We start from the raw sequence: 10,448 nt of genomic DNA, 5'->3' as shown, positions 1-10,448 counted from the left end.
AATTATTGTTTTTTTTGTCGACCTCATTATTTATGATAGTTGTAATCAGGTTCAGTTGTGCAGCAATGTTCTAAAAATGCAGTAACTGGTGAAAAGAAAAAGTGTGACTAGTATTTTAAAAGATCCACTAAATCTCTCAGGCACTGTGAGGGAGATTTTTTATTTTCATCAGTAATTTCAAATTAATTGATCATGCACTAATTACTGGCCATTTGGCTTAAAATGAGTAACCGTTTCAAGTCAGTTCAACATGATGGGATTGCGTTTGAACAAGCAACCTGATACAATTATGTTAAAATTACATTTTTTAAATAAGGTGAACAGCACCAATAAATATTTCTGAGGGTATCTGAGTGTCAAAAATGCAAAAAAGATGCGCACATGCCACAAACCCAAGTAGGGCTCAGGTGCAGGAAAAAAAGGACAAACTGAAGCAAAATACAAAAGGAATGTCCACACACTGATATAACTGCCCCCCTCTTTTTGTGGGAATATACTTGTATATGTGATTGAACGTTAAAATATTTTTAAAACAGGTTTTACAGTTAGTTTTGAAACTCTTCCGCCATTGTCTTGTCTTTTTCACCTCGCTCTTCTTGTCAGTCAGCTCAACTCACTCTCCTCAGGTGATAAATGAAATCTGATCTGTGATGCGCGACTGTTGTTTGTTCGGTGTGCTGCATTGAGCAGCCGCGTTCAGTTTTAATTGTAGTGTCCTCTAACTGAACTAAATTAATTTGGGCAAGTGATGTAACCGGTGTTGCGGCCTAACACCGGTATCACCGCCAACACCGTCTATCGCAGTATGCCTAAAAAGTACAACAATAATAAAACAGTATGCTACAAACTAACTTATAAAATGTAATTAACATAAACAAATAAGACGAGGCATGGCATAGGCTACACCAGAACATTTAGCAAACACTGAGGAATCATATAAATAAAGAACATTTAAAGAAAGCCTCCATAGCGTGAGATAAACAGCAAAGACAAAACCAACATGTTCACCTTCTCTGGTTTAAGAAGCAGTCTTTTGTTTTACTTTCACTTGAAAACCAAATCCTCCATCCCATCCGCCATCCTTTTCTTAGTATTCGCGTCATTTTTGCTGCTGGTGCTGACGCTGCGTGTATAAACCAGGCTCTGCTCTCAAAGAGCACTCATTGAAAGCGCCTCTCTCACTCTCTTGGAGCAGAGCATATGTTTTGGAGCAGCACAGACCATGCACTGGCACAAATGCGACCACGTCAAATGTTTAACTGGCACATAGTTATCGGTATCGGGCGATCTCATGCTGATTAATCGGCTATCAGTATCGGCAGAGAAATTCAGTATCGGTGGAGCTCTAATATAAATATATTTACTTATTTTTCTTAAATGTATTTTACATCAATACAAAGAGCACTTTGCAGTAACTTTTATTTGTTCCCCAAGAAATAATGTTGTTTCACTAAATGTTTCGTTTAAAAAATATATATATATATTGTGCACCCATGATTTTTCTAGAGTATATTTTGCTGCTAAATCATCCACTAACCTTATTAATAATAGTATTTTTGTCATAATTGATTATATATTTCATTATTGTTTATGTTATTTTATTAAAATGAGGTTGTCTATATATAGCAGATTGTGTTTAATCCCCCCAATACAATAAAAGTGCACATTTTAGAGAGGCCTTTTATTGTGGCCAGCCTAAGGCACACCTGTGCAATAATCATGCTGTCTAATCAACATCGAGGTGGATGGATTATCTCGACAAAGGATAAGTGCTCACTAACACAGATTCAGACAGATTTGTGAACAATATTTGAGAGAAATAGGCCTTTTGTTTACATAGAAAAAGTCTTAAATCTTTGAGTTCAGCTCATGAAAAATGGGGGCAAAAACAAAAGTGAGATTAACATTTCATCTTTTATTTACAGGTATTTTCATCTGGATCTGATACACAATTTAGAAGATTTTGTTTCCTTTTGTTTGAACCCACCCATTTTTCATGTTACCAAAAGTATTGGAACAGATAGAATTAACATAGATTAAAGTGAAAAAGACTTTGAAAAAGCATCTGTTCATTCTTATATATATATATATATATATATAAATGGAGTAATGTGTTGGATTCTCTTGAATTCCACACTGGTCAAACCACATTATTGCATATATTATATATATGAGACATGAGAGAGCCGGTCCCTAAAAATATTTTAAAAGTGAAAACGGTTTGTGGTGTAAAAAAGGTTGGAGACCCCTGTTTTAACTAATTGCAAAGGCTAAATAATCAGTCAATGTCTACTGATTAATCAGTGAAATAATCAATGATTTGTTGATTAATCATTCTAATAATCACTGGATTAATCAATTATGAAAATAATCAATTGTTGCAGCCCTAGTATGTAGTAGCCCTTTATTGTCACTGGTCACAAGTACCAGCGAAATTAGCCATCAACCTGTCCATACATACACAACATACATACAATATGACAAGGGGGTAGACAGGACAGGAAGACAGGGAATTTAGGAAGATAATACAGCATAAACATGAGGAAGGGAGAGGAGAAAAAAATATAGCCCCCAGACTATGCTCCTGCGAGAGTACAGTACGAGAACAGGAAAAAAAACCCTCAGCAAAAGAAGCACATAATCATAACATAGACACATGACAAGCAACGGTGGGTGGTAATCCAGCTCTGGCAAGCAGCCATCTGGTCCTGCGGCCTTCCAAGGCACCGGTCACAGACCCGCTTATTCACAGTGGTGGTGCGAAACGGCGAAGGCGTTGGATGGGGGTTGGGAGGTGTGGCCTGGTGTGTCGTCACGCTGGAATTCAAATCAAGTTGCCTCAGTCCGCAGATTGTAATAGCGACACAGCAGGTTGCCACGGAAACAGCCTTGATCAGGTCCCAGACAGTCGTCAACAGCAGGTGTCTGGAAGGGGGGAGGAATGCGAGAGCGTCTTCACTGCAGTGCTTCTTCCGGGGTTGTTTACACCAGCAGTGACCTTGCCGAGCCAGCTGGTTGAGGGGAGCCGAAAGAAGATAAGATTTTGATTGTTTGGTCTTGGGGCGAGTAGCCGCATTCCAATTTGACGGCTACTCTCTTAGTCCATTACTGGTCTCCAAATCAAATTTTCCTTTGCAAAAGCCGTGAGCTTCTCCGTGATGGTATCCATATTGCGGTTAATAGTCTCAGACAGAGCTGACTGCTCTGCCCACTGCTTCAATCATGACGGGCAGCCTTGTGAGGCTTTGGACAGCTGTTTCCGTCTCCTTATTTCCTTGATAATACAGAGCAAAGCCTAATCCAATCAGCAGTAAACCCGTTATCGTGGTTCCGAATAGGTAGATGTCGGAGCTTCTCGTCAAGAAGATGGTGTCAATTTCGTTGAGAGACCAGTTGATCAAATCCATGATTTTTCAGTTTGGTGAGCATTGCAGAAAGAGTCTCTCAGTGAGACGAGACGAAGAAGCAAAAGCAGGGAAGGCTAGGGCAGGGAGGGAGAGAAAATGCGTCCGCCTTCGCTGAGAGCCAAACGAGAAGCAAATGTTTTCCTTTTTCCAAATGTCCCAATTGATTCTCATTTATTCATTTTAGGCCTGATGAAAGTGAAGGAAGAAAGACAAGATCTGAATGAGGTGGATGAGCAATATCAGGATCAGAAAGATTATTATGTCAATGGAGAAAAATCAGTGAGTTGCAGCATTCAAATAACAGACGTCAAAAAGACTTTCATCTCTTCTCAGTGTGGAAACACTTATAGACAGAAAAAAAGCCTTAAAAATCACATGTTAATTCATGCTGGAATAAAGCCTTTTACCTGCTCTCAGTGTGGAAAGAGTTTTACACGGAAAAGTCAACTTAAGGATCATTTGCATATTCACTCTTCAGAAAAGCCTTTCAGCTGCTCTCAGTGTGGAAACACTTTCACTTGTAAAGCAGACCTTAAGAATCACATGTTAATTCATGCTGGAATAAAGCCTTTCAGCTGCTCTCAGTGTAGAAAAACTTTCACTTGTAAAGCAGACCTTAAGAATCACGTTAATTCATGCTGAAATAAAGCCTTTCAGCTGCTCTGAGTGTGGAAAGAGTTTTACACAGAAAGAACACATGAGAACTCATAGTACAGAAAAGCCTTATAGCTGTTTTCAGTGAGGAAACTCTTTCACGTGTAATGGAAACCTTAAGAATCACATGCTAATTCATACTAGGATAAAGCCTTTTAGCTGCTTTCAGTGTGGATAGAGTTTACGTTTATGTTTACATTCACATTTATTCTTTTAGCAGACACTTTTATCCAAAGTGACTTACAATTGGGGAATACATCAAGCAGCTCATCTAAAACAGACACAGAAAGTGCTCGTAAAAACCAGATTTCAGGGATTGTTCAAATAAATACAAGCTAGACAGTGAAAGATTAAAGGAAAAGTTTACTTTTTTTTTTTTTTTTTTCAAATAGTGACGAAAAAGATGAGTTTTCAGCCGTCGCTTGAAAATTGTTAGGGAATCAGCATTCCTGATAGGGGTGGGAAGATTATTCCACCAGCCAGGAACGGTTAATGAAAATGTTCTGGAAAGTGATTTTGAGCCTCTCTGTGACGGTCCCACGAGGCGTCGCTCGCTAGTGGATCTCAGACTTCTGGAGGGGATGTAGATTCGTAATAGTGAGTGGAGGAAGTAGGCGGGTGCTGAACCTGTGGCTGTTCTATATGCAGGCATCAGTGTCTTGAACTTGATGCAATCCGTGACTGGTAGCCAGTGCAGGGAAATAAAGAGTGGTGTAACATTGGCTCTTTTGGGCTTATGGAAGACCAGTCGTCCGCTGCATTCTGAATCATTAGTAGAGGTTTGATTGTGCTTGATGGAAGTCCAGCCAGAAGAGCATTGCAGTAGTCCAGTCTAGAAATGACAAGGGTCTGGATGTTGATGTTGCTGTAAACAAGGATTTGATCATCACATGAGAATTCTCACTAAAGAGCTGCCTCGCCTGAAAATTCACACAAATTAAAAGACTCACATCTGAAAAAAAAATCTAACAGCCGCTACATCACCACATATTGTTCAGGAGGGTTTCAAGAAAAATGATCCTCGCTCATCCAAAAACAAAATCCAGCATATTCAGTTGTCAGACACGACTGGAACTTCAAATGGCTCTGGCTTCTATGGTCAGATAAAACTAAAAAAATAGCTTTTTGACAGCAAACCCACCAGATGGGTTTAGTACAAACAGGGATAAAAAGTACCCCATGCCCACGGTTAAATATACTGCTGGATCTTTAATGTTGTGGGCCTGTCTTTCTGCCGGAGGTCCTGGACATCTTGTTCAGATGCATGACATCATGGATTCTCTCAAATGCCAACAGATAAAAAATCTAAACCTGACTGCCTCTGTTAGAAATCTTATGTGGCTGTGGTTGGATCTTCCACCAGGACAATAATCCAAAACAAACATCAAAATCAACACAAAAATGGGTCACTGATCACAAAATGAAGCTTCTGCTATGGCCGTTCCAGTCCTCTGACCTGAACCCTATAGAAAATGAGTGAGGTGAACTAAAGAGGAGAAGCACCATGGGGAGCTGTGAATCTGAAGGATCTGGAGAGATTCTGCATGAAGGAATGGTCTCTGATCTCTTATCAGGGGTTCTCCAAACTCTTCAGGCATTACAGGAGAAAACTCAGGGCTGCTATCTTGGGAAAAGGATATTTCAATAATTGGGTGCCAATAATTGTGGCCAACATAACCTAGAGAAAGCATTTATTTCATCATGAGATTTTTCTACCCACTTTCAATTGTTTTACTTCAATGATAGGTTAGAATTTTTTGAATGGAAGATCAAAAGGATAAACAATGTAGATTTATTTTCACAGCCACCTTTTCTCAGATTTACCAAGGGTGCCAATATTAGTGGAGGACACTGTGTGTGTGTGTGTGTGTGTGTGTGTGTGTGTATATATACATACATACATATATATATATATATATATATATATATACACATACACATGACAACATAATATCGTGCTCTACAATATTTCTATGAATAAATCTCTGACAGAGACTATCAGCCAATCACTGTGTGCATAGTTAATGAGCATGCTGACATCATCCATAGCAACAAGGTCAACCCCTCCCTTATTCTTAGCTTAAGACTTCTCTCTATTCCTTAGTAAAAGCTTTGTGGATAGGTTTTAAGAGAAAACTCTTAGCTAAAAACCTTTACTGCTATTTAGGAGAACTCTTAGTGCTAAGATGAAATGTTTTGTGAATACGGGCCCTAATCTAGGTGGTTTTGGGCAAACATTAGACATGCCTCAATCATTGTTTTGGCAGCAGTGGTTTCCTACTCGTTGCCTATTCATGAACACCAGTCTTGTTGAGTGTTTTTCTGACAGTGGACACATGAAAAGACATGAAAGACATTCACAGTTTGTAAAGTTTTCTGAAGGTCTTTTTCTGTTATCTTTGTGTTCGTTCTCACTTCTTTCAGGATTGCCTGTTGTGTTCTAAGAGTGACCTTTGCAGAGTATACAGAGTCATTTCATTTTCATTTTCTCTTTGTAGACAGGGAATCTTACCAGGTAATGCTTTTGTGACCTTTTCCAGCTTTGTGTATCTCTACAATGTGTTTTTAAGGTCCTGTGAAAGCTTTTGCGATTAAAGCATGGTTTACACCGAGCAGTCTGCCTTGAGAGGACCATGCGGATGTGTGTCTTTTTCAAAGGCTGGGGTACCTGTGTGACCCACGCTTTCAGTCTCATCTGCTTAAGTGACTTCATTTAGCTTTCAGGAGTTATAACACAGAGGTTCACTTACTAATACAATGATCAACCATCGTCTTTGGTTGTGTGTCGAGGCAGATTGTGTTTATAATTGTGATTAGATGAAGATCAGAACACATTTTATTAGTAAACAATGCAGAATCTAAATTTCCCAAATGGTTCACAAACTTATGCTTGCCACTGTATTTGTGTGATGTTGAAGAACAAGAGATGTATGCAAGTCAGTTATTGTTTTTAACCCAGTAATTGACTAGCATACAGCATTAATTGATTTTTAGCTGTGAAAATCATTGAGAAATATCATATACATATTTAAGAAAGTTTTTTACAGCATATTTGTGGCCCAGGACCACAAAAACAGTCTTAAGTGTAAATTTTTCAAAATGTAGATTTATACACCATCTGAATAAATTAACTTTCCATTGATGTATGGTTTGTTATGATAGGACAATATTTGGCTGAGATACAACTATTTGAAAATCTGGAATCTGAGGGAGCAAAAATATCTAAATATTGAGAAATTTGCCTTTAAAGTTGTCCAAATTAAGTTCTTAGCAATGCATATTACTAATCAAAAATTAATTTTTGATATATTTACAGTAAGAAATTTACAAAATATCTTCATGGAACATGATCTTTACTTAATATCCTAATGATTTTTGGCATAAAATAAAACTTTATAATTTTGACCCATACAATGTATTTTTGGCTATTGCTACAAATATAACCCAGCGACTTAAGACTGGTTTTGTGGTCCAGGGTCACATATATGATTTGGCATCAAAAAGTCCTTCAAATCTGCTGTTTGCCATGTTTTGACCAGCAGCATAATGGAAATGAGCTATTTGAATAGGAAAATGACTCATGTCTTGTGACAAAAATCAGCATTTGATCTTATTCTTTTACATATGCATTTAAGCAAAAGCATTTCATGCAGCAGTTATTTTGTTAAAACAGGTGCATTTACACATTAATGGAAGTGTAATTTGATGTTTTCAGGTGTGTCAGAGCTTTCTATAGTTCACGTTCATTTCCAGGCTAATCTGAAGGAATCAGTGAAATACATATGTTTCAGGAAACATTCAAGTATTGATCAAAACATCTAATAAACACATAGGTGAGGGACAAGGGATTTGCTAGACTAAATGGATAAAGGTATGGTCCATATTGCAGTTTTTCTGTTGTAGCCAAAAACTGAAACCAACATGCAAAAGTGACCAAAGATCATTTGTTTAGTTTTACTTATGGGCAGAGCTACCCAGAAATAACAGTAGAGTGTCGAGTCACCTCTCTTTTAGATGCATAGGACCCTCCTGATGTGACAGAAGCAGTTGAAAGTGTAAGGATTTACAAACAAAAAAGGTAAGAAATTACAATTGGAATATTTCATGTTTTTGAAAGAAGTCCTTTATGCTTACCAAAGCTGCAATTATTCAATCAATGATACAGTTGTGAAATATTATTACAGCTTAAATAACTGTTTTCTATTTGAATATGTTTTAAAATGTGATTTATTCCTGTGATGCAAAGCTAAATTCAGCCGTCATTACTGCAACCTTCAGTGTCCTTCAGAAATCATTCTAGGCAAGGCAAGGCAAGGCAAGTTTATTTATATAGCACATTTCATACACAGTGGTAATTCAAAGTGCTTTACATAAAAGAAAGTGAAGTAGACATTAAAATCAATAAAAACATGGAAATAAAAATAATAAAAACAAAGAATTTTAAAATGATATAGAAAATGATTTAAAATAAATTTAAAGAAAATGATTATACATAAAATATATTGCAGTCAGTTCGGACATATAGCACAGTGCTCATTCAACAAATGCACAGTTAAACAGATGAGTTTTGAGTCTTGATTTAAATGTGGCTAATGTTTTAGCACATCTGATCTCTTCTGGAAGCTGGTTCCAACTGCGGGCCGCATAATAGCTAAAAGCAGACTCCCCTTGTTTTGTGTGAACCCTTGGTATTTCTAACTGACTCTATCCTAATGATCTGAGTGGTCTGTTTGGTTTATATTCAGTGAGCATATCAGCAATATATTTAGGTCCTAGGCCATTGAGTGACTTATAAACGAGTAAAAGTACTTTAAAATCAATCCTAAATGTAACTGGAAGCCAGTGTAAGGACTTGAGGACTGGTGTGATATGCTCAGATTCTAATATGCTGTTCAGTTATTATTTCTAATGTTTACTCTAGTGAATTAAACTGAAATAGGAGAGGTGGTGGTCATGGGGAGGTCAAATTGATTTCCAGAGAACATTCATGTTTTCTCGTCATTTGACACAAACTGCCACAACACTTCTACCCTAAACAACAATGTAAATAATAATAATAATGGCACGCTATTCAGTTTGCAAAGGAATTGCCTGGCATGGAGAATGAAGTGATTGTTCAAATTGTTATGTTGGAAATGTATTTTGTGTTATACTGTAGTCTCAAGATATCTTCAAGATAATATTTTTTTGGCCAAGTTGTTTCATGAGACATGTAGACATGTAAATGAGCTATTTGAATATGAAAATTATTCACATCTTGTCATCACAAAAATCAGCATATATTTGTTTTGTGTGTGTGTGTGTGTGTGTGTGTGTGTGCGTGTGTGTCAACAACCTGCGTGAAGCCAAAAGACATATTACGGTGCAATCCGAAACTCCCCTTCTCATTCTGATGTTCATTCTGAAATTTCTATGTTAATAAAAGTATAATTTTGGGCATTCAGGTGGGTCAAACTCTGATTAATATGGCTTCGATAGTGGTTCACTTTTAGTTCAAGGCTAACATGAAGGAATCTGCAAGGAACACAGTGTGTTAAGAATGAAATGTTGAAGTAGAAGGACTTCATTCTGTAGCGTAAATCATGTAAGTCACTTTGAATAAAAGTATCTGCCTTTGATCCTGTGTGTTGCAGCAGATTAGATCTTACTAGACTGAGAAAGGACCAGTACCATCAGCAGTTCAGTTAACAGACAGTGATGTCGGAGGATGTGTACAGTTCTGTAAAATGAAGGCTGTAGAGTTTTCAACTCCACATTCAGTTACAAGTAGATTACGCTCTGTATGAGCCAGATTTAGACTATGCAGATTTTTTCAAATAATACCTTTACAAAGTAATAAATTGCTGAAAAGGAGGAGAATTAATTAACACAAATTTAATGGTTTGGTAAGTTTACCATATTTGGGGTGCATTTCTTTACCTGAAGTATGCAAAGTCACAATAAATTAGCTGTGTACAATGTGTATTAATTTCCTGCAGAACTGAGACAGAGAATGTATGTTTGATCATCCAACAGTGAGGATCTGTGTGAGCAGTCATGGACGGGAGTCTGTTTGTGCTGCTTCTGCTGTCAGGTTGGTGTGGTCATTTGTGATCCTGGAGCACAAAGCCAGTCTTAAGTCGCTGGGGTATATTTGTAGCAATAGCCAAAAATACATTGTATGGGTCAAAATTATCCATTTTTCTTTTATGCCAAAAATCATTAGGACATTAAGTAAAGATCATGTTCCATGGAGATATTTTGTAAATTTCCTTCTGTAAATATATAAAAACTTAATTTTTGATTAGTAATATGCATTGCTAAGAACTTCATTTGGACAACTTTGATGTATAAATCTCAATTTTTAAACATTTACACTTATGACTGGTTTTGTGGTCCAGGGTCACA

This window comes from Barbus barbus, assembly GCF_936440315.1.
Source record: "Barbus barbus genome assembly, chromosome: 42".
Taxonomy (NCBI): domain Eukaryota; kingdom Metazoa; phylum Chordata; class Actinopteri; order Cypriniformes; family Cyprinidae; genus Barbus; species Barbus barbus.
This window is presented reverse-complemented; position numbering follows the sequence as displayed.